Genomic DNA, 26,065 nt, shown 5'->3' on the forward strand with positions numbered 1-26,065 from the left:
TTGACCGTCTACGTAGGAACAGTTTATTTTTGATACGCTGTGACCACCAACCACTTTCATTTGTGTGCGGTATGGATACATATATTTTTGATTATTTCCACATGTCTCACCAACTGCGACATAGTCGGGTATACAACAGTGATCCAATACTGTCAAATGTTTTTTTTATTCCAGTCATTGATCTCAATATTAATTCTTTAGACGCTGACTGGTTTCAGTCCGTAATGACCATCCTCAGATGTACAATATACAAATAATATACACCTAGTGAGCAGTGTGTCTTTCAACATTATACAACAATACGTATCACAATATACTATCACACAACCAGGGAAATATACAGAGAAAATACAGTAAAAAGTATCTTTTCTACACCATGTCCGAAAGTGATAAGGCCATAATGGCATCGTCAAAACATATAAATATAATCAGCACAGCATCGTCACATAGATCTAAAATAAGATGTAGAATAGGCCACATCGTCCACACAGTCATTATTGCAACTGGCTACTGAAGTAATCTGTTTGCCTATATCCTCCCTAGATGTCGCTACTGTGGGCTTACGCAAAAAACATAATTGATAAAAAACATTAGGTAAAATACATGTAGCAGGCTTTTAAAATTGATAACTATCATAGAAACTAATTGCGATACATTAAAAGACGAATACAGTTGCCCATATAAAATTATTAAAAGGAAATATATGAAGAGAATAGGTCGGACCCTTTTTATGGTGAATTTACGGTCGACAATTAATATACGTAATACATTGCTTATAGAAACCTGTAACTAGCCTATGAAAGATAAAATGTCCACATGACAGCTGAAAAAAGACAATGATCAGCGCCCACTGTTGGCTCGGCCGCCAGGATTTTATCTAGGCGCGCACCGATTGTAAGAACTAAACCACTAGAGGGCTTTACATACATCTTGATATGTCTCCCACAGAAAACTAACAGTCAATAAATAAAATTATATAGTCTGGCTACACATTCCATGAATAGGTAGGACATAATCAGTTACAGGATTAGAGCGACTAATGTATGGAAGTAAGGCAAATGCCTACTGTTCTCGACATAAATCATCAAGTAAGGCTAGGTATAAATACGCGAGGCATTATTTGGTTATCTTAGTACGTTATCGAACAAAGCAAAGTAGGCGTTGGTCCATCGAGTACCCTAGTGGGCTCATGCTTTTTGGCTTTGTAAATCTCCAGCTCCCCCAACAAGTCGAGAGGGCGACCCTTCTCTGCCCTGAATAAAATATGCATACAACTCTCGATGTTGCCTACAGTGTGGCCGGTTTCTGCCAATTGTATTCTCAATGCAGTTTTGCTATGTGCCTGCAAATGCTCCCTGAATCTATTTTTAAAAGAACGGCCAGTTTGACCGATGTAAAATTTGTCACAACTACTACAAACGATCTTGTAAACCCCAGAACCGTCAAATTTATCAGAATCTTCACTCAATCTATGTTTTACACGGAGTTTCAGAGTGTTGTTAACTTGAAAACTACATCTAACCTTAGATTTATTCAAACACATTTCTATTTGTTCGGACATTTTTCCGTAAAATTTCGTTGGAATAGTTTTCAGGTTTTCTTTATTCTTTCTTTTTTCTAGATGATTGTGGGTCTGCCTACTATTTACTCTCTGTTTTTTTTTTGTCCTATTGTATGGGCGCATAACATCTTTAGCTGAGAAACCGTTGGCTACTCCAGTTTGCCTTAATATACTAAGTTATTGGCGTATTTCATTGTGGTGGAAAAGGCCCTTTTATATCGTGGCGGATGGCATGAACTGGCTCAAATGGCTCTGAGCAGTATGCGACTTAACTTCTGTGGTCATCAGTCCCCTAGAACTTAGAACTAATTAAACCTAACTAACCTAAGGACACCACACACATCCATGCCCGAGGCAGGATTCGAACCTGCGACCGTAGCGGTCACGCGGTTCCAGACTGAAGTGCCTAGAACCGCACGGCCACACCGGCCGTGAACTGGCTCCGATAATAGTATCTGTACTTGTAGGCTTTCTGAAAATCGAAAATTTAAGTCTGTTATCAACCTTCTTAATGGTAAGGTCTAAATAGTTTATAGAGCCCGCTTCTTCTATTTCTGTAGTAAATGGTATTTTTTGGTGAATGCTGCCTATGGCTTGAGCAAATGCGGTAACCTCATTCTCGTCCCCCTCTAGGCCAATAAAATCTTTTATAAAAGATCAATCCTATCTTGATATATTAATCATCCATCAACAATTGAATAAAATTATGACAGGGCCACTATATAATTAACATTATTTCAGCACTCAAGTTTATTTGTATTCTGATAAATGTGATAACCTCTGATGCAGGCTATCAACGACAAACACAGTCTAATGCCAAAATAAATTTAGCAGACACATGGTGCAAGTAGTGAAGTGGAAGATTTACTAATTAAAGTGATTGCTGTCAGGGCGGTAACTCAGATTCGCCTGTCGCCCTCCAAAACATACCGCAAGTCGCACTTTCTGCGGCCATCAGATGCAATTTCCGTTACACGACTTCTGTTTTCACATGTTGAAACACAAATGGTGCATTGTGGTAAATTAGTCTCACGTAACCAGAAGAACTGCTGGCGCTAAATGCATTGATGATTTGTAAATTTTGTGTGTGGTTTTTGTTTGTATTCTTATTCATTTGTTGTTGCGAGTTCTGTGTAACTTGTTGATCGTTCCTGTTGGAGAACGATGTTGTGTTAACGGGTGGGAAGGTAGATTATCTGTGACTCTTTCATTTTCCCATAGAGTAAGGTTGCTTCTATTTGATATGCGTTGTCAGAGATTTAGAATTAATGGCTCGCCAGAGCAAATTTCAGGGTAGATCTGTGTCGCATTGCGACGAGGAGCGATTGAAATCTCTCGGGAGTAGAAACGTGAATGCATGCTCGCTAGAGACGAGGCACGTTTGCTCCAAAGCGGTAAGAATATTCGAATCGTGTCACTAATGGATCGATATTACACCGGTAGCACTGATCAAGAGAAATCTGCGGAGAATTCTCAGTCGAATTTAGTAGCTGAGCTTGCGCATATGTCGTAGGCGGAATTCTCTGATTACGACGAGGAAATTCAGTCAGACAACGAGCTCGAAGGTGAAACCTCAGCAGAGAGGAATGTAGAATCTGCTGGCATGGCAAGACTCACGATTAGTGAGAATAGCGGAGCAGACTCGTGAACAAAACGTCACACAGCAATGGAATCGCATTCGTCTAGTCCCGCAGGTATTAGTGGAGGATATCAATTTGAGGCCCTCGTGCGATGCAGGAAGGAGAGCGGAAGAGAATGCGGAGGGAAAGAGGCAGGAGAGAGAGAAGATAACCTTAAAGGAGATGAAGGAGGTGAGGAATTAGTCACTAAGGAGACGAAGGAGATACTGCAATTTGCCTTAATATACTAAGTTATTTGCGTATTCCGTTGTCAGCCAATGGTAATCAAAGGAGTCGCTGAAGTCGTCTGAAGTAGCTGAACAGTTTGTTGAAAGTATAGAGCAGGTTAAGAAGGAAGTCGAGGGTGTTAAAGAAGAGTAAAATGCATCAAGTAAATTATGTGATTTTCACCATCGAGAGACGCAAGAGGTCGCGAACGAAGCAACATGCCGGCCGGCGTGGCCGAGCGGTTCTAGGCGCTACAGTCTGGAACCACGCGACCGCTGCGGTCGCAGGTTCGAATCCTGCCTCGGGCCTGAATGTGTGTGATGTCCTTAGGTTAGTTAGGTTTAAGTAGTTCTAAGTTCTAGGGGACTGATGACCTCAGAAGTTAAGTCCCATAGTGCTCAGAGCCATTCGAACCAACGATTTGAAGCAACACCGGACCACAGGGCGACAAGATTAATAGCTCAAGGTGCACGCAAGGACTCTTTTTTTAGCTCAAGAAGAAGTGAAACAGATCAAAACCGAAATGCGAAAACTAAAAAGCTACTTGCCACACTCCAAAAATGTGGAAGAAAGATCGTCCAGGAAACACAAGAAAAAATTAGTGAGAACCTGAAGCGCATTTAACAGGTCGAGAATAAACAGGCACAAATATCAGAGTTTAAAGAGAGCAGACTCGGATCACCTCACAGCAAAACGAACTAGCTACAGCCGACCAGCTAGCACGTCAGGGAGTTGCGCTATTACAATCACTGTCTGAATCGGCTGCACTTCCGCATGACCAGGGAAGGAGAGAAGAGCATGTATTACGACATTTCGATGCATAATATGTGGCTACATAACCGTCACAAATGGCGAATGCCGCACGGGATCACAACAGCCGCCAAAGGGCGCACGTCAGAGTTCGCACCGTCGGAGACGCAAAGTATGAGAGAAAGCGAACCAGAATACAATGTATTCGTCTTTGGCGAGCGGAAACATTACCCCGTGAATCTGATGAGACAAGAGGAGGACCCAACAGTGCACAAGGATCGTTTGGACACCGATTTATGGAGACACGTGCTGCGGAAACGAGGGAAATTTCGTTTGCAGGGAATGTCGAACCATTCTACCACAAACATTCGTTATCCATTCAAAATTTGCAAGTGTACAAAGAAAATAACAATACATTAGATCCAAAAAGTTGGATCGCGCATACGGTAAAGTGCTACCGGAATCGTGACCACTGAAATACAAGCTGGAATTTATCTGCGTATTTTTAGGGGGATCGATTGCGGACACATGCGCAGTGTTGCTGAGAGTTGTCGCTCATATAAAGCGTTCAGGGACGCGTTCCTTAACACGTAGTGGTCGCAAGGCACGCAGGAAAGAATCAAGCAGGATAATATGTTGGGCAAAGAACTAGAAGCGTCAGGATTTCACAGTCCGGTAAGTTCTTTGAGTCGCTAATTAAGAAGAATCGGTTTTGGAACAGCCGTAAAGTCCCAAGGAAATTATGAGACACTGTTACGCCAATTCCCTCTGCACTGTCAACAACTCCTCATCGGAAGGTGCTACGATTCTACTGAATCCTTCAAGAGAGCGCTACGCGAATTAGACTTCGTCAACGAAATACAAAACGCAAGAGCCAGGAGCAGAAACAATGACCGCAGATGGAAAGACTCGCAAGAAAGGAACGACAAGAGACGAAATGGGAGAAATTATCGATTACGAGAAAACGACAACTTGAAGTATACAGGGAGTAACCATCCATCGTGGGAGAGCAGAGGCAGACAAGGTAATTACAACGATAATTGCAACTAACGGCAAAACGAAAACTGGAGAAAACAACGAAATCCAAACCAGTTCCAGCAGTATACTGGAGAACCACAGATCAAAGAAACATTTGGGAAGACAATAGTCGGTGGCAGCAAGAAAAACAAACAAGATCATAATATTCAGATTAGGCCACCCATCCTGTCACAGAGGAAACGAAGCAGAAGTTTAAATATAAATTGACGCTCGGCTACTGAGGAAACAGTTCAAAACAAGGCCGCAGTAACAATCGGGACGCGCAAAATCAACATGCTAGCTTATGAAGACACAAGAGTGCTTTTGCGTGAGAGAGAAGAAGTCATGACACGACCGGATTTACATCCTATTATTCATGTCACCATAGGCAACATCAATCTGACCGGAATCGTGGACAGTAGACGCCATGTTACGGTTGTCTCGGAATCTGCGTACAAGAGATGCACTGCAAACCGTCCATGGCCAGCAGTCACGCTGGCGCACTGAGAGGAAAGCACACAGAGGTGCGGATACAAACCCGGTTGATGTTCAGCTGCCAAGGGCACATCTTGGGAGCGAACTTTCTGATCGTCACTTCGCTGGTAACTGAAATAATATTCGGCATGGATTTCCTGAACCAACATCAGGCCGTATTGGATGTAGGACGAGGATAGCTCACGTTGCAAAAAGACGTTGTCAAGAAAATTACATCTGCTGAACACGCAATACGTGCGGAAATTCTTGCTGAATCCATCAACCTAAATTGCACCATAAACGGGAGGAAGATAGAAATCAATCGTGGTGTGATGAACGTCGTCGCACCGCGCAAGAAGATGAACAAGCTCATAGGGAGGTGCGCAGTGTGATTGATAATATGTTAGGGAGCCTAGAGAACATTCCTATGAATGACAAGGAAGACCTGGAAGAAATCTTACTTGAACACGCAGATGTACACTCCTGGAAATTGAAATAAGAACACCGTGAATTCATTGTCCCAGGAAGGGGAAACCTTATTGACACATTCCTGGGGTCAGATACATCACATGTTCACACTGACAGAACCACAGGCACATAGGCACAGGCAACTGAGCATGCACAATGTCGGCACTAGTACAGTGTATATCCACCTTTCGCAGCAATGCAGGCTGCTATTCTCCCATGGAGACGATCGTAGAGATGCTGGATGTAGTCCTGTGGAACGGCTTGCCATGCCATTTCCACCTGGCGCCTCAGTTGGACCAGCGTTCGTGCTGGACGTGCAGACCGCGTGAGACGACGCTTCATCCAGTCCCGAACATGCTCAATGGGGGACAGATCCGGAGATCTTGCTGGCCAGGGTAGTTGACTTACACCTTCTAGAGCATGTTGGGTGGCACGGGATACATGCGGACGTGCATTGTCCTGTTGGTACAGCAATTTCCCTTGCCGGTCTAGGAATGGTAGAACGATGGGTTCGATGACGGTTTGGATGTACCGTGCACTATTCAGTGTCCCCTCGACGATCACCAGTGGTGTACGGCCATTGTAGGAGATCGCTCCCCACACCATGATGCTGGGTGTTGGCCCTGTGTGCCTCGGTCGTATGCAGTCCTGATTGTGGCGCTCACCTGCACGGCGCCAAACACGCATACGACCATCATTGGCACCAAGGCAGAAGCGACTCTCATCGCTGAAGACGACACGTCTCCATTCGTCCCTCCATTCACGCCTGTCGCGACACCACTGGAGGCGGGCTGCACGGTGTTGGGGCGAGAGCGGAAGACGGCCTAACGGTGTGCGGGACCGTAGCCCAGCTTCATGGAGACGGTTGCGAATGGTCCTCGCCGATACCCCAGGAGCAACAGTGTCCCTAATTTGCTGGGAAGTGGCGGTGTGGTCCCCTACGGCACTGCGTAGGATCCTACGGTCTTGGCGTGCACCCGTGCGTCGCTGCGGTCCGGTCCCAGGTCGACGGGCACGTGCACCTTCCGCCGACCACTGGCGACAACATCGATGTACTGTGGAGACCTCACGCCCCACGTGTTGAGCAATTCGGCGGTACGTCCACCCGGCCTCCCGCATGCCCACTATACGCCCTCGCTCAAAGTCCGTCAAATGCACATACGGTTCACGTCCACTCTGTCATGGCATGGTACCAGTGTTAAAGACTGCGATGGAGCTCCGTATGCCACGGCAAACTGGCTGACACTGACGGCGGCGGTGCACAAATGCTGCGCAGCTAGCGCCATTCGACGGCCAACACCGCGGTTCCTGGTGAGTCCGCTGTGCCGTGCGTGTGATCATTGCTTGTACAGCCCTCTCGCAGTGTCCGGAGCAAGTATGGTGGGTCTGACACACCGGTGTCAATGTGTTCTTTTTTCCATTTCCAGGAGTGTATTTCTGCAGAAAAAGGGAGCTATCCGTAATTTTAAATGTGCTCTCCGAGTGTTCTAGCAAACAATATTCTTCGTGCCACCTTACCAGATCCCCCTGGCCTACTGTCACAAAGTTTTCTTAGAGATCAAGAGGATGATAGACGATGACGTCATTGAAGCAGCAGTCTCCGCGTACAACAACCCCGTCACAATAGTAGAAAGTCCGTCGCCTCAATCCATTTGGTGCTGGGTTCGCGCCAAATTGATAACATCATAGAACCAGAAACAGATCGTCCAGAGAAGCTGGAGGAACTCCTCCAAACATTGCATGGCGTAACAGTATTCTCGTCCATCGACATACGGTTCAGTTTCTTCCATTTACACTTCATATAGACTGCAGGAAATACATTGCATTCCTCGCATTCGGCAGGTGTTACCAATTCAAACGGCTACCATTCCGGTTGAACGTGTCCTCAGCTGCCTTCGTTAGAGGACTTGATGTTACCTTAAAATACTTCATAAAACAAAGAACCACCACTTACGTAGACTATCTCTTATTGCGGAACCGACGTGGAACGGACACGGTGTTCTCTTAAGGGAAATACAGCAGACCTTCGAGGAATGCGGAGTAACTGCCAACATCACGAAGTCGTGTATTTGGGTCTCACGAGTAAAATTCCTCGACCTTACCATCACTCCACAAAGCATCTCGCAAGGTTTAGACAAGATCGAGGCGATAGCAAAATTTGAAATGCCAACGACTAAGAAACAGCTCCGTGACTACCTCGTTGTCGCAAAATTTTTGAAAGAGGTGCATTGACGTGAAGAAACTAGCTACATCGCGATTATGACAACTCACCGGGAAGAAGGCGCTGTGGGACTGGAATGATATGGCGGAACATAAATTTCAAAGCCTCAGAATCTTTCTGGTTAATGCACCGATTTTTTCGCATGCCAAACTGGCGAGGTAATTTTGCATGTCAACGGGCAGCTCATACTCTCCTTTGGGCGTAATAATCTTCCAGAGAAATCTGCAAGGAGGAACATGGTGCATAAGATCATCGCTTTAGGAAGCGATGTCCTCAGTACATCCGAGTGAAATTACTCGGTAACTGAACTGGAAGCACTGGCGGTCGTGTTTGGCTTTTGAAAAATTTCAGTTTTTCCTATATGGGACAGCCTTGGAGTCTCTACCTATGGCGAAGCTCTGCAATAAGGGACTCACGAGAACAGGCAATCTTGCTACGGGAGTATGGTTTTTCTATTGCACACATGCCAGAGGAGAAGAGCATTATTGCAGATGCGCTGTCACCCGAGTGCAACACAAGCAAATTATTGACCTGGCACTTAGGAGGCTGTGTGTCACTTGGAAAGAAGTAGCGCAATCCACTAGAAGAAAAACACTGCAGCCTGCATTATACTTATATTAAAAATGTGCCATTTGAGAATTACGTCACCATGAGCCTGAAGGACATCAGCAGGGAACAAGAGAAAGACCCAGTTCTGCTTGGTTTGAAGTAAAGATTAAAAGGCAGGACAGAAACTGAGCTACATTACTTATAACTAATGGGGCAAAGAGAGTTCTGCCCCACTCTGCATTGTTGCCAAATGTATCCAAGATGGCGGCGATGACGTCATCCAAGATGGCGGCGTGTAGACTTCGCACAGCGCATGACATCATCCAAGATGGTGGAAAAACGTCATTGAAGATGGCTGATTTTGGCGGGAAGTTTGAATTTTGGCGGGAAGATAGGCCAATTGGGCTAACTCCACTAACCTAACTACCTCCCCAGAAAATGGTGGGAAGTTCTAATTCCATCAGTATTCTGAAACACATCTGTACTAATGTAAGAAAAATGGTGGGTAAGAAATAGTAGTACAGCTACCTCCACTAAACTAAGTCACCTGACCGCCATCTCTTCCTAGGGATTGGCAGGAAAAGGACTCGGCCTGTACTGGACATAAGTCTTGATTATTTTGCATGTAGCAGTCTTTCTTTAAACAGTTAGAGGCAGTAGCACCATCCAGTGTGTTCGCCATGAGGTCCAGACTCCAACTGACCTAATACACAGTACCACCGCCAGAGGGCGCTCTCATCCATGATGTAATCCATGATGGCATCGTGACATTAGCTGATGACACAAGTACCATTATCCAAAGTGGCGGGAAACTGTGTTCGCCATGAGGACAGGGTCGAGTACACAGTACCACCACCAGAGAGCACTGTCGTCAGTTCCATGATATAACCCAAGATGGTGGGAAAATATGGTGGGAACAGTATGGTTGCCATGAGGTCTGGACCTAGTACACAATACTGTCACCAGAGAGTGCTGTCATACGTTCCGTGACCTAACCCAAGATGACTGTCTGGAGATGAAAATGATTAAGCCTGCAGAGGACTGCTGGAGAGAGTTTACTTTATTTATTTTGGGATGGATTTGAGGTAGCATTTTTATCACAACGATACAAAACACATGCTCTGACATGCTTGGGGTCACGCCACCCAGCCCATAGACCGGTAAACTACTCCTAAATAACACTCTGCAAAAACGCAAACAACTCTTAAATTACAGAAATAATTTCAGTACAGACATGCAAACTCCTCCTAAATAATGCAGTACACTGATGTGCAGACACGAAATCAACTCATAAACTGTCCAAATAACGCATAGCACAGCCTACAGACATGCTCACAAACAACACGCAGGCACCGCCCGCCGCCCCACCTGTCCACTGGATCACACAGGAGGCTACCGCACACGCTCCCAAAAGTTGGGATGCAGAGGCAACCCCTGAAAAGTGACGCACAGGTGCCTGGAAGTATGAGGCAGCCGCACCCCTTCATACTTGACATCTGAGACATTCCTCTCCAAATACGTGATAACCTATACACCATTGCTGATGCAAGCGGACGGGAGCCAAGAACTATTTGCAGAGTGCAGGCACTCCAAGGATGCACGCGCGTTGACTCAATCCAAAAGACTCCCCAAAAACTCTTGCTAATCATCTACTTTCGAAATCATGCACTGCACACTCTTTAACAAAATAATGCAACAAAGCCGAAAACAACTAATAAATCCTCAAACAATAATGCATGTCTAATGCTCATAGCGCTTAAACCACTGGAAATAATCCAGTGCACAAACACTCAGTACATGTAAAAAACACTTCCAAACTATAATCAACTGCAACTATCACATATCCCAATGTGCCCCGCAGAGCCAGCCACTGTGAGCCAGTGCAGGGGTGCTGCCGATGGCATGTTAAAGTTATCCAAGTGTTATACTGACATCACATGCCTATCTAAATAAGCGCCAAATCATCCTCTGGGCTGCGCACTCTTGGCTTCGCCGTTGCTGGTACGATTCCTCTCTCTACGTGCGGTCCAGCGAATACCTATTTGCAGAGCGACTCACCCTCACAAAAGCTATAGGAAAGGAAACTGTTCCACCACTCGCGATTCCTAACAGAACACGTGAGACACGTCTTGCCATGCTTAACTGCCAAACATAACTGACACTGCATTGTGAATTGCGCTCATGTAACTACAAACAACCGCAAACGCATCTAAAATAAGAGCCAAGTCGACCCTTCAAAAATTGTATATTGTCCCAGAAACAGTTAACGCTCGCTTTCTTGATGTCTCAGCTTGTATGCACAGAAATTTTAGCACTAACAGAACCTCTTTATGCAGTTACCACGTAAATACACCGAATGCATTCTTCCTCATGGTCTTAACGAGCCGCCACGCCCCTCACATGTTGTCCTTCCTGCTTTCAACATACGCAAACATATTCACCGCTATGTAGATACTCCTATATCCCTGCATAAATGATGTCATGTGAATGAATTGAGCATTACGATTGGCTCTTATGAAATATACCCTCCGAATTACTGATAAAGTCGGTGTGGAAGCACCGTTCGCCTTTTCTTTCTTTCTGCAGAGAAGACTTTTAGAGGCAAAAAAAGCTATTTTTCATAGATCGCCGTATTTCACCGACAATTAAACCCTGCAAAGTGCCCCTTCATATCGTCAAATACTGAAAGACGCCTACTCAATTACACTGCTCCCCCACTGCGGACAGCAACTTGACTATTACAGCTTGAAACTGATCTCCAACTCAACAATATATCACCACATACTGTATCGATGTAGTAAACATGCAACTTGTATCCTGCGCCATACAAACTCAGCCCTCTTACATCATTCGTACATATACCGTGAAGACAGACAGCACAGTATGTATATTCGAGGCGCTAGATATTTACCATGAGGTCGGGTGAGCATCCACCCCTAATGTTTGACCAGGGCGTCCTCAGTGAATCGAAGTCACTTTCAGAACTGTTCTACAAATTCGGTCTCGTTTCCCCCCTTGGCACAAATGCGTTACTTTTTCTGGTCCAGACCTGCGTGCTCGCTTTTCTGCACCCAGCTCCAGACTCTGGGATTACAAGAACATATATAATATCACATGGCTTGCTAGAATATCATACCATTTTCGCTGTACTTCTCGACATCAAACACATATCAATACCACTTGCATAGTAGTACTGCTCACGCAACAAAATTATGATGATATAGACCAGAAATTATTTCTCTACAAATCCGATACTTCAGCTAGGTGGAGCGTTCTGTAAACACTCATGCAGATAAATTAAGGATAATTGCAGAATGTGGTGCCGCACAACGTGGCACTACACAAACTGGCGCCAATGGCACAGGCACATAGGGAACACATATGAAACAGATTCGTAAGTCCACGGTCTTGGTGATAAGTTCAGAAATCCGTCCTGGAACACATATGCTACAGAACGCACCTGTTTCCTGCGCATGTACCCAGACATCAATATTGGGATATGATCCTCATGCACACGTACACGGGCTGCATGACGAGTTGGCATTATCTGTATCAGGTGGTCGAGCAGCTGCTGGGGTATAGCCTCCCATTCTTGCACCAGTGCCTGTTGGAGACCCTGAAGTGTCGTAGGGGTTTGAAGACGTGCAGCGATATTTCGACCAATAGCATCGCAGACGTGCTCGATGGGGCTTAGGTCTGGAGAACAGGTAGGCCACTCCATTCACCTGTTATCTTCTGTTTCAAGGTACTCCTTCACGATGGCAGCTCGGTGGGGCCATGCATTATCATCTATCAGGAAGAAGCTGGGACCCACTGCACCCCTCAAAAGACGGACATACTGGTGCAAAATTACGTCCTGATACATCTGACCTGTTACAATCCATCTGTCAAAGACATGCAGGGGTGCACATGCACCAATTATAATCCCAGCACTCCATCAAACCACGATCTCCATACAGGTCCCTTTCAAGGACATTAAGTGGTTGGTATCTGGTTCTTGGTTAACGCCAGATGAAAACAAAGCGAGAATCACTGTTCAGACTATACCTAGACTCGTTCGTGAACATGACCTGAGACCACTGTTCCAATGACCACGTACTACTGTGTTCTTGACACAGCCGCGCGACTGCTACGGTCGCAAGTTCGAATCCTGCCTCGGCCATGGATGTGTGTGATGGCCTTAGGTTAGTTAGGTTTAAGTAGTTCTAAGTTCTAGGGGACTGATGACCTCAGAAGTTAAGTCCCATAGTGCTCAGAGCCATATGAACCATTTTTGAACCAGGCTGTACAGGCTCTCCTGTGACCAGTGGTCAGTGGAATGCACCTTGCAGGTCTCCGGGCTAATAAACCATGTCTGTTCAGTCGTCTGTAGACTGTGTGTCTGGAGACAACTGTTCCAGTGGCTGCGGTAAGGTCCCGAGCAAGGCTACCTGCAGTACTCAGTGGCCGTGTGCAGGCACTGATGGTGAGATATCGGTCTTATTGTGGTGTCGTACACTGTGGACGTAACTGTAGCACCTGGACACGTTTCCTGTCTGCTGGAATCGTTGCCATAATCTTGAGACCACACTTTGTGGCACACGGAGGGCCTGTTCTCTGACCTGCTGTGTTTGATTAGACTCCAGTCACCCTAGTATTCTACCCCTAATAACGTCATCAAATATGTGTTCTTTGAGCAATTTTCAACACACAGTCACCATTAGCACGTCTGAAAACACCCGCACACTTACGCGCTGCACTGTACTCTGACATGCACCAACACACTTCTGCGTATGTAGACTGCTGCTAGCGCTACCGTGCGACGACCGCAGGTCAAATGCACTGCATGATCATACTCTGAGGTGATTTAAACCCGCAAACAGCCCACCAGAGCGTTATTTCACCATGTATCAGTATTAGCCTTAATTTATGAACATGAGTGTAGAAACGTAGCTCGTCTGCGAAGACCTTTACTCGGAAACTCGAAAAAAATAGAGAAAACTTATATTTCCGCTCGCGAATACCAATGTCGGTGATGTAGCAGATTCCAAATCATCCCTATAATTTACAAGGTCAACTAAGGTGTTTCTCATGTCTAGAGAACTAGCAATCGTGTCTTCCACCTGTATTTCACCTGCTAGATGCACACACAACAATCGATCATCTCTCAACTGAATGAAAGCGCGAAATGTGCAGAAGCAGTCAACCGAATAACTTACATGGGATGGAATAACGGTCCAGCGCAAACACACCTCCATATTCAGTCTTCTCGAATTTCCATGCGATCACGAAAGCTATCCAACACGTACATCAGTTCGCTATTCGGTCGTCTAGAGGACAACATGGTTAATTGATCTACATGCCTACGCTCCAACAGGCCTCTCCATTCTCTCAGCTCCTACTATTAACACTAAATGGGAATCACCCCCGCATAGGTCACTGGCACTGCAGGCCGAGCACACACAGGTAGAATCATCATCCTAAGAAATCGGTCCCATATGTATTTTATCCCTGTACTTATAACTAAATGTTACGATTGCGGTCTCAGTTGAACGACATTCGACAATGAGCGAAGTATCGGAAATACACCCTGTTGACGGCCGTGGAAATAGAAATATCAGTACCATTCTTACGATTTGACATACTCTTCCTTTTGCTATCACAGTACTCTACGTCAAATCCATACCTTCCTTTGCACGTGTCTGAACACAAACACATATTTTTTAGGCATGATGCTCAAGGCGAACCTATCATCCACCCCCTACTACTAAAGTATAATACTTCGACAATAACTGATCGCTGGCGATACGAAATAATACTGACCGAAAATCAACGATGGGTGGATTGCCTCATAAGTTTTTCTTGCGAGCGCTACCACTGTATCTTAGAAAGAGATGTTTAATCGTGTTACAAATCGCCAGCTGTTAAAAAACCCGATCCCAACAACTACTGTATGTTACTGTCACAAGCTGTTTTGGTTCTACATGTACACACAAGTATCTATGTTAAAAGATATATCGGCTTTATGAATCCACGAATGGCATTACCTACTAATCACGTGGTTTTTCCAGACAAATACAAAGACGGTGATCGTAGGAGTGTATATTATCAGACCAGCAGTCCAGATACACGTAGCCCACGATGCAACCTAATCATAAAATCGCTGAATTTTGGAAGTGATTCGGCTAAGGAGCTTGGTATGAAACTGGTATTTGCAACCCCCTTCACGCCGCCGTCGCTAGATATTTCTCCAGTATTAGTAAAGCATTCTGTCTCAATGCAATGTCAGAGGGTTGATGATATATCCACTAGGCTATAGGTAATGGTTGATTGAGGAAGATCACAAATAGTAGATGGTGTGATGATTGAGGTCGTAAGAAATGAACAGTAGCTTTTCAGATCTCTAGTGCCACGCTATCCATTAGAAATGTTGTCTGGGATTTGGAATGAAGTCCCTTCATTCAAGCACATACCTGTGTTGAATCACAGCCACAAGTGAATCATATTTCTGGCACTCTCATATCTCGAAACGAGACACATTTCTCGAACCTGTCTGCTACTGTAAATGTCCAGCCTCGTTTTAGGTAGTCCCTCTGCATCCTACAACAGCCCTCTCAGACTCTGTACTCCCATCCCTGCAGCTTTGCGCATGTGATCGTTACAATGTAAGTCGGAATTGAGTGGAAGTCGGAGGAAACTATATCTACCACCTTCTGCATACCTTGTAGAAACAGGCTAAGCTGCGACAGGACCGTGTTTTCACCATTTGATTGAAATGGGCGTATTGTGACGCGTCCCCGAACTAGATACAGATACTAAAGATCCACGTCCATTCAGATCTATATCCTCAACATGCTACCTTCGTTATTCTCCACCATCCATCAGAGAAAAATTATGAACTATAAAAGCTCAACCAACTTCATCGGATAGAGAACTAGATAAGATTTTTAACGCATCTCTCTCCTCCCATATATTTAAACCAAATACTGCATGCATACAGGCATCGAGCACATGGGGCACTGCTGTTAAATATACAGGTACGGATCAACTGCACAGACCAGTTTAAAGTTCCGTCACCTGTACGCTAGGATGATGATCGTATCCTGTGGACTATACTGTAAGTCGCAAGAGACGCCCTGTCTCGTTGTTTGAAACATTGTTTTCTAATACACTTCGTACATATGCCAAACATTTTATTTTTCTGCCATGACTTTGAGGTCTGTGTCAGGTTCTAAGCTGACATTAAGATGTTCTGATCCACAGCGTCTCGCGGACAACAAGGACATCACCCCAAGTACAGTCATCCAAGACATTGCACTGTGACACGAGTGACATCATTCAAGATGGCTGCTGTGACGTCAGCTGATGACATGAGTACCGTTACCCAAGACGGCGGGAACGTGCCACACCCCCTGCCAAGCCCTCTGGCAGGGAGTTTGAATTTTGGAGGGAAGATAGTCAACTGGGCGACCTCTACATTTAAACTCATCTGTCGCAGTGACGGAATATCTGATGGCTCTGCATTCCATTTCGACTTATTCCTCATATTGCACTAATGTACGCGATCACTGTTTCGGTGCTAGCAACCCCCAGAAGCTGTCACCCATCCACAAAATTATTTCCCCAACTCAAACAAGCGATGTCAGGCAATCATTATCTAGTAACCAACAGCCTGTCAGTGGATGAATGGGATGGAAAAGGCACCACCGACGTACCGTAATAATAAGCATCACAGTTCATAGCGTGAACAATTTTAGCAATTTGACAGTAATTTCAACACTGGCAAATGATGTTCAAATGGTTCAAATGGCTCTGAGCACTATCAGACTTAACATCTGAGGTCATCAGTCCCCTAGAACTTACTACTTAAACCTAACTAACCTAAGGGCGTCACACACATCCATGCCCGAGGCAGGATTTGAACCTACGACCATAGCGGTCGCGCGGATCCAGATTGAGGCGCCTAGAACCGCTCGGCCACAACGGCCGGTGCAAATATGTGACATCATGTTTCCCTAATTTCAGTATCATAGCCAAACCGCCCCATCTCTACTTTGCTAATATCATTGCGAATGTAGATAGATGACTGTGCAGTACGTCCATTCATTGTTAATTCTCGAACACATAAATCATCAAAGTATACCACACAGTGCTCTACATATTTCTAACAACTCGAGCATAGTTCATAATTTACGATCTGTCACTATGCGGGTGGGAGTCAGCCTTAGGATAAAATTAGAGACTGAAATGCCTCCCCACACTATCATTGGCCAGCCCTGCAGCACCCTTACCGATTTAATCTGCAGCTGACCAGAATAGGCCACTACATTCCACGTCTCGCGAATGAATGGAGGTTGCCAAGTTCTCACCCATTCAAGTGCACAAGATTTTCCCAGATGTACCCATGTCGAGGAGGTTAGCACCCCTTATCGGTGTATAGTAACAGGTTTGACGTGTTGTGATGAAATAGCCCAGGGTTAAGAAAAACAAGAAACACGTGGTTTTTATGCATAATGGAGCACCAGACGGATGGAGTTCGAAGCATTTTACGTAAATTAACTATGCTATCAACTCTAAAGTATAGTTCTAGAGTCCAGGATCAGTACCTGGACGGTACTGGCAAGAGAGAAGATAAACACCAGCACTCCTAATGCTACAACGTTTGGCACTTAAAACAGGCTATAATGTTAGATCGCCTGAGATTCCGACCTATCAGACGTGTGGAATGCAGCGCTGTCAATATTCCAGTGTAGGAAATATATTTCCAGCGCATGATGTACATCCTTCTTCCACGTTTCTCTACGATAAACTATGGTAACAAACTGTAACACACTGGCTCTGTGTGATACATGGACAATATAGCTTTCTAGAGGTGTATACTGTCCACTGTTCACATCTGATCGCGGTTCAGAAATTATGCTATGCCCATATCAGTTCTATATAAAATTATCGTTAATAACTGAGAAAGGAAACAGATAAAAGTATAGCAGCGGTGTCCGACATGTGAAATTACAAGTCTTGCTGCCACTAACTCTGTAAACAGCACATATGTCAAGAAGATGTATACATGGGGATTGCAGCATCTCACAAACTTAGTTATGAAACTGAAGTGTCGACTTTACACTGAACATGTAACATGGGAAAGGAGTATATGGCATCACCACAAGTGAGATGGAAGTCCTCTGATGACTGAGAGGTTTACTGTTAACGATTGCAAATACACATTGCTCTAAGACCCCACAGAACAAGTGGTTGTATACGAGTTGAACACCGGCTATGTCATGCGACTGATGCACCCTGACAGATCAGCGGAAGAAATGGTCAAATGACCTGCGCCAACATATCCATCCCTCTCTAGAATGCAACAACAGTCTGCCGTTAAATCGTACCTCGTTACAGCTCCATCTCAATCGGCCACTCCATCCATTTGCTGTAATCCTTTACCGCAGACGCAAGTACGTTTAGAGACATATGGTTCTCTGTCTTCCTGAAAAGCGTCAAGTACATTAGTCAACTCGCGTGTATCACTGTTACCTCAACAGACATACAGTTGAATGTCGCCTCAATGGAAGAAAAAGTGACTGTTTCCCTACTTTAGTTCTCTTCCATGTTGACGGTTTTCCAGATTCCTCTTGCTGTCGCACACTTACTCCTATGTACAAATTGTTCTGCACCAAGCAGAAGACACGCAAGTACTTCCTAAATTTCTGCTCATTTCAGCGTATTTTCCCTCAATATATACTTATTTTCCGCAATTCTGTCGATTTTTATGTCACTTCCACTCACGCGATTATGGCATAACCTCTCGCTCCATGTTCTAAAACTGCTTGTAAATGTTCAGCTGCCAATACCTAGCGCGAATTCGCTATTTTTTGTGATCGGGAGGTGTAATGTAGCACTGTAATGGATTGTATCCAGTCACCTCCACATTTACAGAGCGTTTGCTCTGTTTTCTATATGTCTGTGTATTTGCATGTGTCGCGGATGGCTCGCCGACATCGGTATACGCGAGTAGAAATACTACTTTTCTCTATTTTCTTTTTTTCGAGTTTTCAAGTAAAGGTCTTCGCAGATGGGCTAAGTTTCTAGTTACTCTATGGTTTACGGCAAGCTCCACGTAGCTAAAGTTTCGGGTTTGTATAGAAATAATTTCCAGTCTATATCTTCGCAATTATGTTGTGCGAGCAGTACTGGTATGCAAGCAGTATTCATATGTGTTTGATATCGAGAAGTACCGCGAAAATGGTATGATATTCTAGCAAGCCATGCAAAATTAGATATATTCTTGTAATCCCAGAGTCTGGAGATGGATGTAGAAAAGCGAGCAAGCAAGCAGGCAGGTCCAGACCAGAAACAGTAACGCATTTGCGCCGAGAGTGGAAACGAGGTGCCGGCCGCGGTGGCCGTGCGGTTCTAGGCGCTCCAGTCCGGAGCCGCGCTGCTGCTACGGTCGCAGGTTCGAATCCTGCCTCGGGCATGGGTGTGTGTGATGTCCTTAGGTTAGTTAGGTTTAAGTAGTTCTAAGTTCTAGGGGACTGATGACCACAGCAGTTAAGTCCCATAGTGCTCAGAGCCATTTGAACCATTTTTTTTGGAAACGAGACAGAATTTTTAGAACAGTTCTGAGAGTGACTTCGATCCACTGAAAGTGGTCTGGTCATGTGCTGGGGATTAATGCCCCCCGAACCACATCGTAATTACACTACTGGCCATTAAAATTGCTACACCATGCAGATGACGTGCTACAAACGCGAAATTTATTCGACAGGAAGAAGATGCTGTGATATGCAAATAATTAGCTTTTCAGAGCATTCACACAAGGTTGGCGCCGGGGGCGACACCTACAATGTACTGACATGAGGAAAGTTTCCAACCGATATCTTATACACAAACAGCAGTTGACCGGCGTTGCCTGGTGAAACGTTGTTGTGACGCCTTGTGTAAGGAGCGGAAATGTGTACCATCACGTTTCCAAGGTCGGATTGTAGCCTATCGCGATTTATCGTATCGCGACATTGCTGCTCGCGTTGGTCGAGATCCAATGACTGGTAGCAGAATATGGAATCGGTGGGTTCAGGAGGGTAATACGGAACGCCGTGCTGGATCTCAATGGCCTCGTATTACTAGCAATCGACATGACAGGCATCTTATCCACATGGCTGTAACGGATCGTGCAGCCACGTCTCGATCCCTGAGTCAACAGATGGGGACGTTTGCAATACAAAATCCATCTGAACGAACAGTTCGACGACGTTTGCAGCAGCATGGACTATCAGCTCGCTGACCACAGCTGCAGTTACCCTTGACGCTGGATCACAGATAGGAGCACCTGCGATGGTGTACTCAACGACGAACCTCGGTGCATGAGTGACAAAACGTCATTTTTTTGGATGAATCCAGGTTCTGTTTACAGCATCATGATGGTCGCATCAGTGTTTGGCGACATCACGGTGAATGCACATTGGAAGCTTGTATTCGTCATCGCCATACTGGCGTATCACACAGCGTTCCGGTATGGGGTGCCATTGGTTACACGACCTGGTCACCTCTTGTTCGCACTGACGGCACTTTGAACAGTGGACGTTACATTTCAGATGTGTTACGACCCGTGGCTGTACCCTTCATTCAATCCCTGCGAAAATTGCAGGTCCCATACGGGCCTTTCTGGATACAGAAAATGTTCGACTGCTGCCCTGGCAGGACATTCTCCAGATCTCTCACCAATTGAAAACGTCTGATCAATGGTGGCCGAGCAACTGGTTCATCACAATACGCCAGTCACTACTTTTGATGAACTGTGGTATCGTGTTGAAGCTGTACGGGCAGCTGTACCTGTACACGCCATACAAGCTCTGTTTGACTCAATCCCCAGGCGTATCAAGGCTGTTATTATGGCCACAGGTGGTTGTTCTGGGTACTGATTTCTCAGGATCTATGCACCCAAATTGTGTGAAAATGTAATCACATGTCAGTTCTAGTATAATATATTTGTCTAATAAATACCTGTTTATCATCTGCATTTCTTCTTGGTGTAGCAATTTTAATGGCCAGTTCAAATGGTTCAAATGGCTCTGAGCACTATGGGACTTTAACATCAATGGTCATCAGTCCCCTAGAACTTAGAACTACTTAAACCTAACTAACCTAAGGACATCACACACATCCATGCCCGAGGCAGGATTCGAACCTGCGACCGTAGCAGTCGTGCGGTTCCAGACTGCGCACCTAGAGCCGCTAGACCACCGTGGCCGGCTAATGGCCAGTAGTGTATCTAGTGCTGCGAGTGTACATATTGTGCTGTCTGTCTTCGCGGTATATGTACGAATGATGTAAGAGGGCTGAGTTTGTATGGCGCAGGATACGAGTTGCATGTTTACTACATCGATACAGTGCGCTGTGATATATTGTTCTGTTGGAGATCAGTTTCAAGCTCTAATATTCAAGCTGCTGTCTACAGTGGGGGAGAGCAGTGTAATTGAATAGGAGTCTTCCAGTGTTTGACGATATGAAGGGGCACTTTGCAGGGTTTAATTGTCAGTGCAATATGGCGATCTGTGTAAACAGCTTTTTTTGCCTCTTAAAGTCTTGTCTGCAGAATGAAAGAACAGGCAGACAGTGCTTCCACACCGACTGCATCAGTAATTCGGCGGGTGAATTCGATATGAGCCAATCATAATGCTCTATTCATTCACATGATAGCCTTTGTGCGAGGATATAGACGTCTCTACCCTTGTGCTGCGAATGTTTGCGTGTTTGCATACGATGAAAACATTAAGGGTAACACATGATGGATGTGGTGCCTCGTTAGGACCGAGAGGAAGAAGGCATTCGGCGTACTTCCGCGGTATTTTCGTAAACACGTTCTGTTAGGGCAAGAATTTCCGTGCATACAAGCTGGGACATCAAGAAAGCGAGTGTTAACTACTTCTCGGACACTATATAGTTTCCGAGAGGTCGACTTGGCTCTTATTTTAGATAGTCATGTGACGTGAGAATAACATTGAGAACCTTTTAGATGTGCTTGCGGTGGTTTGTAGCTATGCGAGCGCATTTCACAGTTCTGTATCAGTTACTCTTGACAGCTACGCATGGCAAAATACATCTCATGTGTTCCGTTACGAATCGTGAACAGTGGAACAGTTTTCTATAGCGTTTGCGAGGGTGAGTCGCTCTGCAAATAGGTCTTCGCTTGATCGCACATAGCGAGAGGAATCACAACAGCAGCGACGGACACACACGCGCAGGGCCCAGAGAATGACTTGGCGCTTATTTAGATAGACATGTGACGACAGTATAACACTTGGATAACCTTCACATGCTGTTGACAGCGCTCGTGCACTGGCTCTCGGTGGCTGGCCCTGCGGGGCACGATCGGGATCTGTCATAGTAGCGGCTGATGATATTTTGGAAGCGTTTCTTACATGTACTGAGTGTTTGTGCACTGGATTATTTCCAGTGGTTTAAGCGCTGTGAGCATTAGACATGCGTTATGGTTTGAGGATTTATTAGGTCTTTTGGTCTGTGTTGCTTTATTTTGTGAAAGGATGTGCAGTGCATGATTTCGAAAGTTCATAATTAGCAAGAGTGTTTGGGGAGTCTTTTGGATGGAGTCAACGTGCATGCACCCTTTTTGCGTCTGTACTCTGCACATAGGTCATCGCTCCCGTCTGCTTGCGTCAGCATAGGTACCTAGGGGATCACGTATTTGGAGATGAATTCCAGGCACATGTGCGTCACTTCACAGGAGTTGCCACCACATCGCAGCTTCTGGGAGTGTGTGAGGTAGCCTCCTGTGTGGTCCAGTGGAAAAGAGCAGTGGCGGGCAGTGCCTGCACGTGTTGTTTCCGAGCAGGTCTGTAGGCTGTGCTATGCATTATTTGGAGAGTTTATGAGTTGATTTCGTGTCTGCACATCAGTGTACCGCATTATTTAGGAGGAGTTTCCATGTCTGTACTGAAATTATTTCTGTAATTTAGGAGTTGTTTGCGTTTTTGCAGAGCGTTATTTAGGAGTAGTTCACAGTTCTATGGGCTGTGTGGCGTGACCTCAAGCATGTCAGAGTGTGTGTTTTGTATACTATCTCAAATCTATCCTTAAATTAATTGTTCAAAAATAAATAAAGTACACTCCTTCCTCTCTCTAGCAGTCCTCTGTAGGCTGAATCATTCCCCCCCCCCCCCCCCAGTCAGTCATCTCTTCTTATGTCATGGAATGGACAACAGCAACCTCTGGTGACAGTACTGTATACTAGGTCCAGACGTTAAGGAGACCACACTGTTTCCTGCCATTTTCTCCCACCATCTTGGGTTATATCATGGAACTGATGACAGCACTCTCTGGTGCTGTTACTGTGTTCTAGACTCTGACCTCATGGCGAACACACTGTTTCCCACTATGTTTGACAATGGTACATGCGTCATCAGCTGACATCAAGACGCCATCTTGGATTACGTCACAGATGAGAGTGCCCTCTGGCAGTGTTACAGTGTACTAGGTCATTTGGAGTCCAGACCTCATGGCGAACACACAGGTGGTACTGCCCTAACTGTTTAAATAAAGACTCCTTCATGCAAAATAATTAAGACTTCTGTCCAAAACAGGTCGAGTCTTTTTCCCACCAATCCCTAGGAAGAGGTGGTGGTTGGGTGACTTATGTTAGTGGAGGTAGGCCACCTGCCCTTCCTTTCCTACCATTTTCTTAGGTTAGCAGAGATAGCTCAAGTCACCTTTCTTTACCGCCAAAATTCAAGCTTCATGCCAATCCCTAGGAAGAGGTATCGGTAAGATAACTTGGGTTAGTGGAGGTAGCCTAACTGCTCTTTCTTTCCTGTCATTTTTCTTACGTTAGTAGAGGTGTGTTGCATTGTCCTAACGGAATTTTAACTTAGAATATTGGAGGTAGCCCAATTGACCTATCTTCCTGCCAAATTTCAAACTTCCTGCCAAAACTCAAACCTCCCACCAAAACAGCCATCTTGAATGACGTCATGGCCACCATTTTGGATGACGCCATGCGCTGTTGCCAAGTCTACACGCCGCCATCTTGGATGACATCATCGCTACCATCTTGGATACATCTCACAACAATGCAGAGTGGGGCTGAATCTCTTTGCCCCAGTACTGTTAGACCTAGAGCAGAAGGGACTCTTGTGCTTTCGCAGTGAAGGGGAAGGAGCGCTCTGGCGTATTTGCATTTCAGATGAGCTTGTGAGCGAGATTATTTGGCATACTCACCTTAGCTATGCACATTTTAGAGCCAGGATATGCTACCTGAAATTACACACTCTGTGCCACTTAAAAAAATGTGGAGAGACGAATTCGGAAGGTTTTGATGGTGAGTAAAGCCTGTCGTCACAAATGAAAGCATCGCACCATGACAACACATGCTCTTCCACATCTCATAATTCCAACCACAGAAAAAATTCGCCCCGCAGCCGGTTTAGTGGCCCCTCTTGTGTGTACAGTTTTGCATCACCTCGGTTCCGAGAGTTACGGAACCTATACAAAAATTGTAATAGACATCAACATAAACATCATCTCCAGCCTTTTAATTGCTCATTAAAAAGCACACATCCCTGTTGTACAACCATACAGCGAGACCTTCGAAGGTAATGGTCCAGATTGCTGTAAACAGTGGAACCTCTAATACCCAGTAGTATGTCCTCCTGCATTTATGCATGCCTGAATTTGTCATGCCATACTATCCACAAGTTCATCAAGGTACTGTTGGTCCAGATTGTCCCACTACTCAACGACGACTCAGCGTAGATCCCTGAGCGATTGCTGGGTCACGTCGACCATAAACAGCCCTTTTCAATCTATCACAGGCATGTCCGATAGGGCTCATGTCTGAAGAACATGCTGGCCACTCTCGTCGAGCGATGTCGTTATCCTGAAGGAAGTCATTCACAAGTTGTGCACGATGGGGGCGCGAATTGTCGTCCATGAAGACGAATGCCTTGCCAATATGCTGCCAATATGGTTGTACTATCGGTCGGAGGATGTCATTCACGTATCGTACAGCCGTTTCAGCCCCTTCAGTGACCACAAGCGGCGTACGTCGGCCCCACATAATGCATAACCCGAAAATATCAGGGAACCTCCACCTTGCTGCAGCATCTGGAGGGTTGCCTCCAAACACGTCCCCAACGATTGTCTGCTTGAAAGCATGCGACACTCATCAGTGAAGAGAACATGATGCGAATCCTGAGCGGCCCGTTGGGCCCATCTGTACCGCACTGCATGGTGTCGTGGTTACAAAGATTGACCTTGCCATGGACGTCGGGAGTGAAGTTGCCCATGATGCAGCCTATTGCACACAGTTTGAGTCGTACCATGATGTCCTGTGTCTGCACGAAAAGCATTATTCAACGCGGTGGCCTTGCTTTCAGGGTTCCTCCGAGCCATCATTCGTAGGTAGCGGTCATCCACTAAAATAATAGCCCATGTGCGGCCTGAACGAGGCATGTCATCGACAGTTTCCGTCTATCTGTATCTCCTCAATGTCCGAACAATATCGCTTTGGTTCACTCCGAGACGCCTGGACACTTTCGTAGTTGAGAGCCCTTCCTGGCACAATGTAACAATGCTGATGCGATCGACCTGATCGGCTGTCGGACCCCCATCCGTCTAATAGGAGCTGCTCATGCATGGTTGTTTACATCTTTGAGCTGGTTTAGTGACACCTCTTTACAGTCAAAGGGACTGTGTCTGTGATACAATATCCACAGTCAATGTCTATCTTCAGGAGTTCTGCGAACCGGGGTGATGCAAAACCTCTTTTGATGTGTGTAGTTACATCTTGGTAACTATATGTCACCTTAACCCCTCTGAAAAAGGCAACAGCACAGTGTGCAGAGCCTTTTGCAAAGATTTCCTTATCGTGGTCGTTCAAGTCGATTAGATTACCTCCAACAATGAACCCCAGTTCTGGCCAGAGAAATGGGAAGCAATATAAAGAGAACACAGGACTGAACTTATATACACATCCATACGGCATCCCGTTGTTTCCGCTGCTTAGCGACGAGATTGCGGCAGTGCCGCAGCACATGTTTCGATTTTTGGATGTGTCGTGAGTGGTATAAGCTGCCCACACATTAGGTGGATGAAGACACTAAGTCTGCTGGGATTCTGGGCCATAGCCAGTCTTGCGGCGAAGCCTTTCTCGTGGTCTTTGTGTTTTGATGGCGCCTAGAGAGC

This window comes from Schistocerca serialis, chromosome 3 (assembly GCF_023864345.2).
Source record: "Schistocerca serialis cubense isolate TAMUIC-IGC-003099 chromosome 3, iqSchSeri2.2, whole genome shotgun sequence".
Classification (NCBI taxonomy): Eukaryota; Metazoa; Arthropoda; class Insecta; order Orthoptera; family Acrididae; genus Schistocerca; species Schistocerca serialis.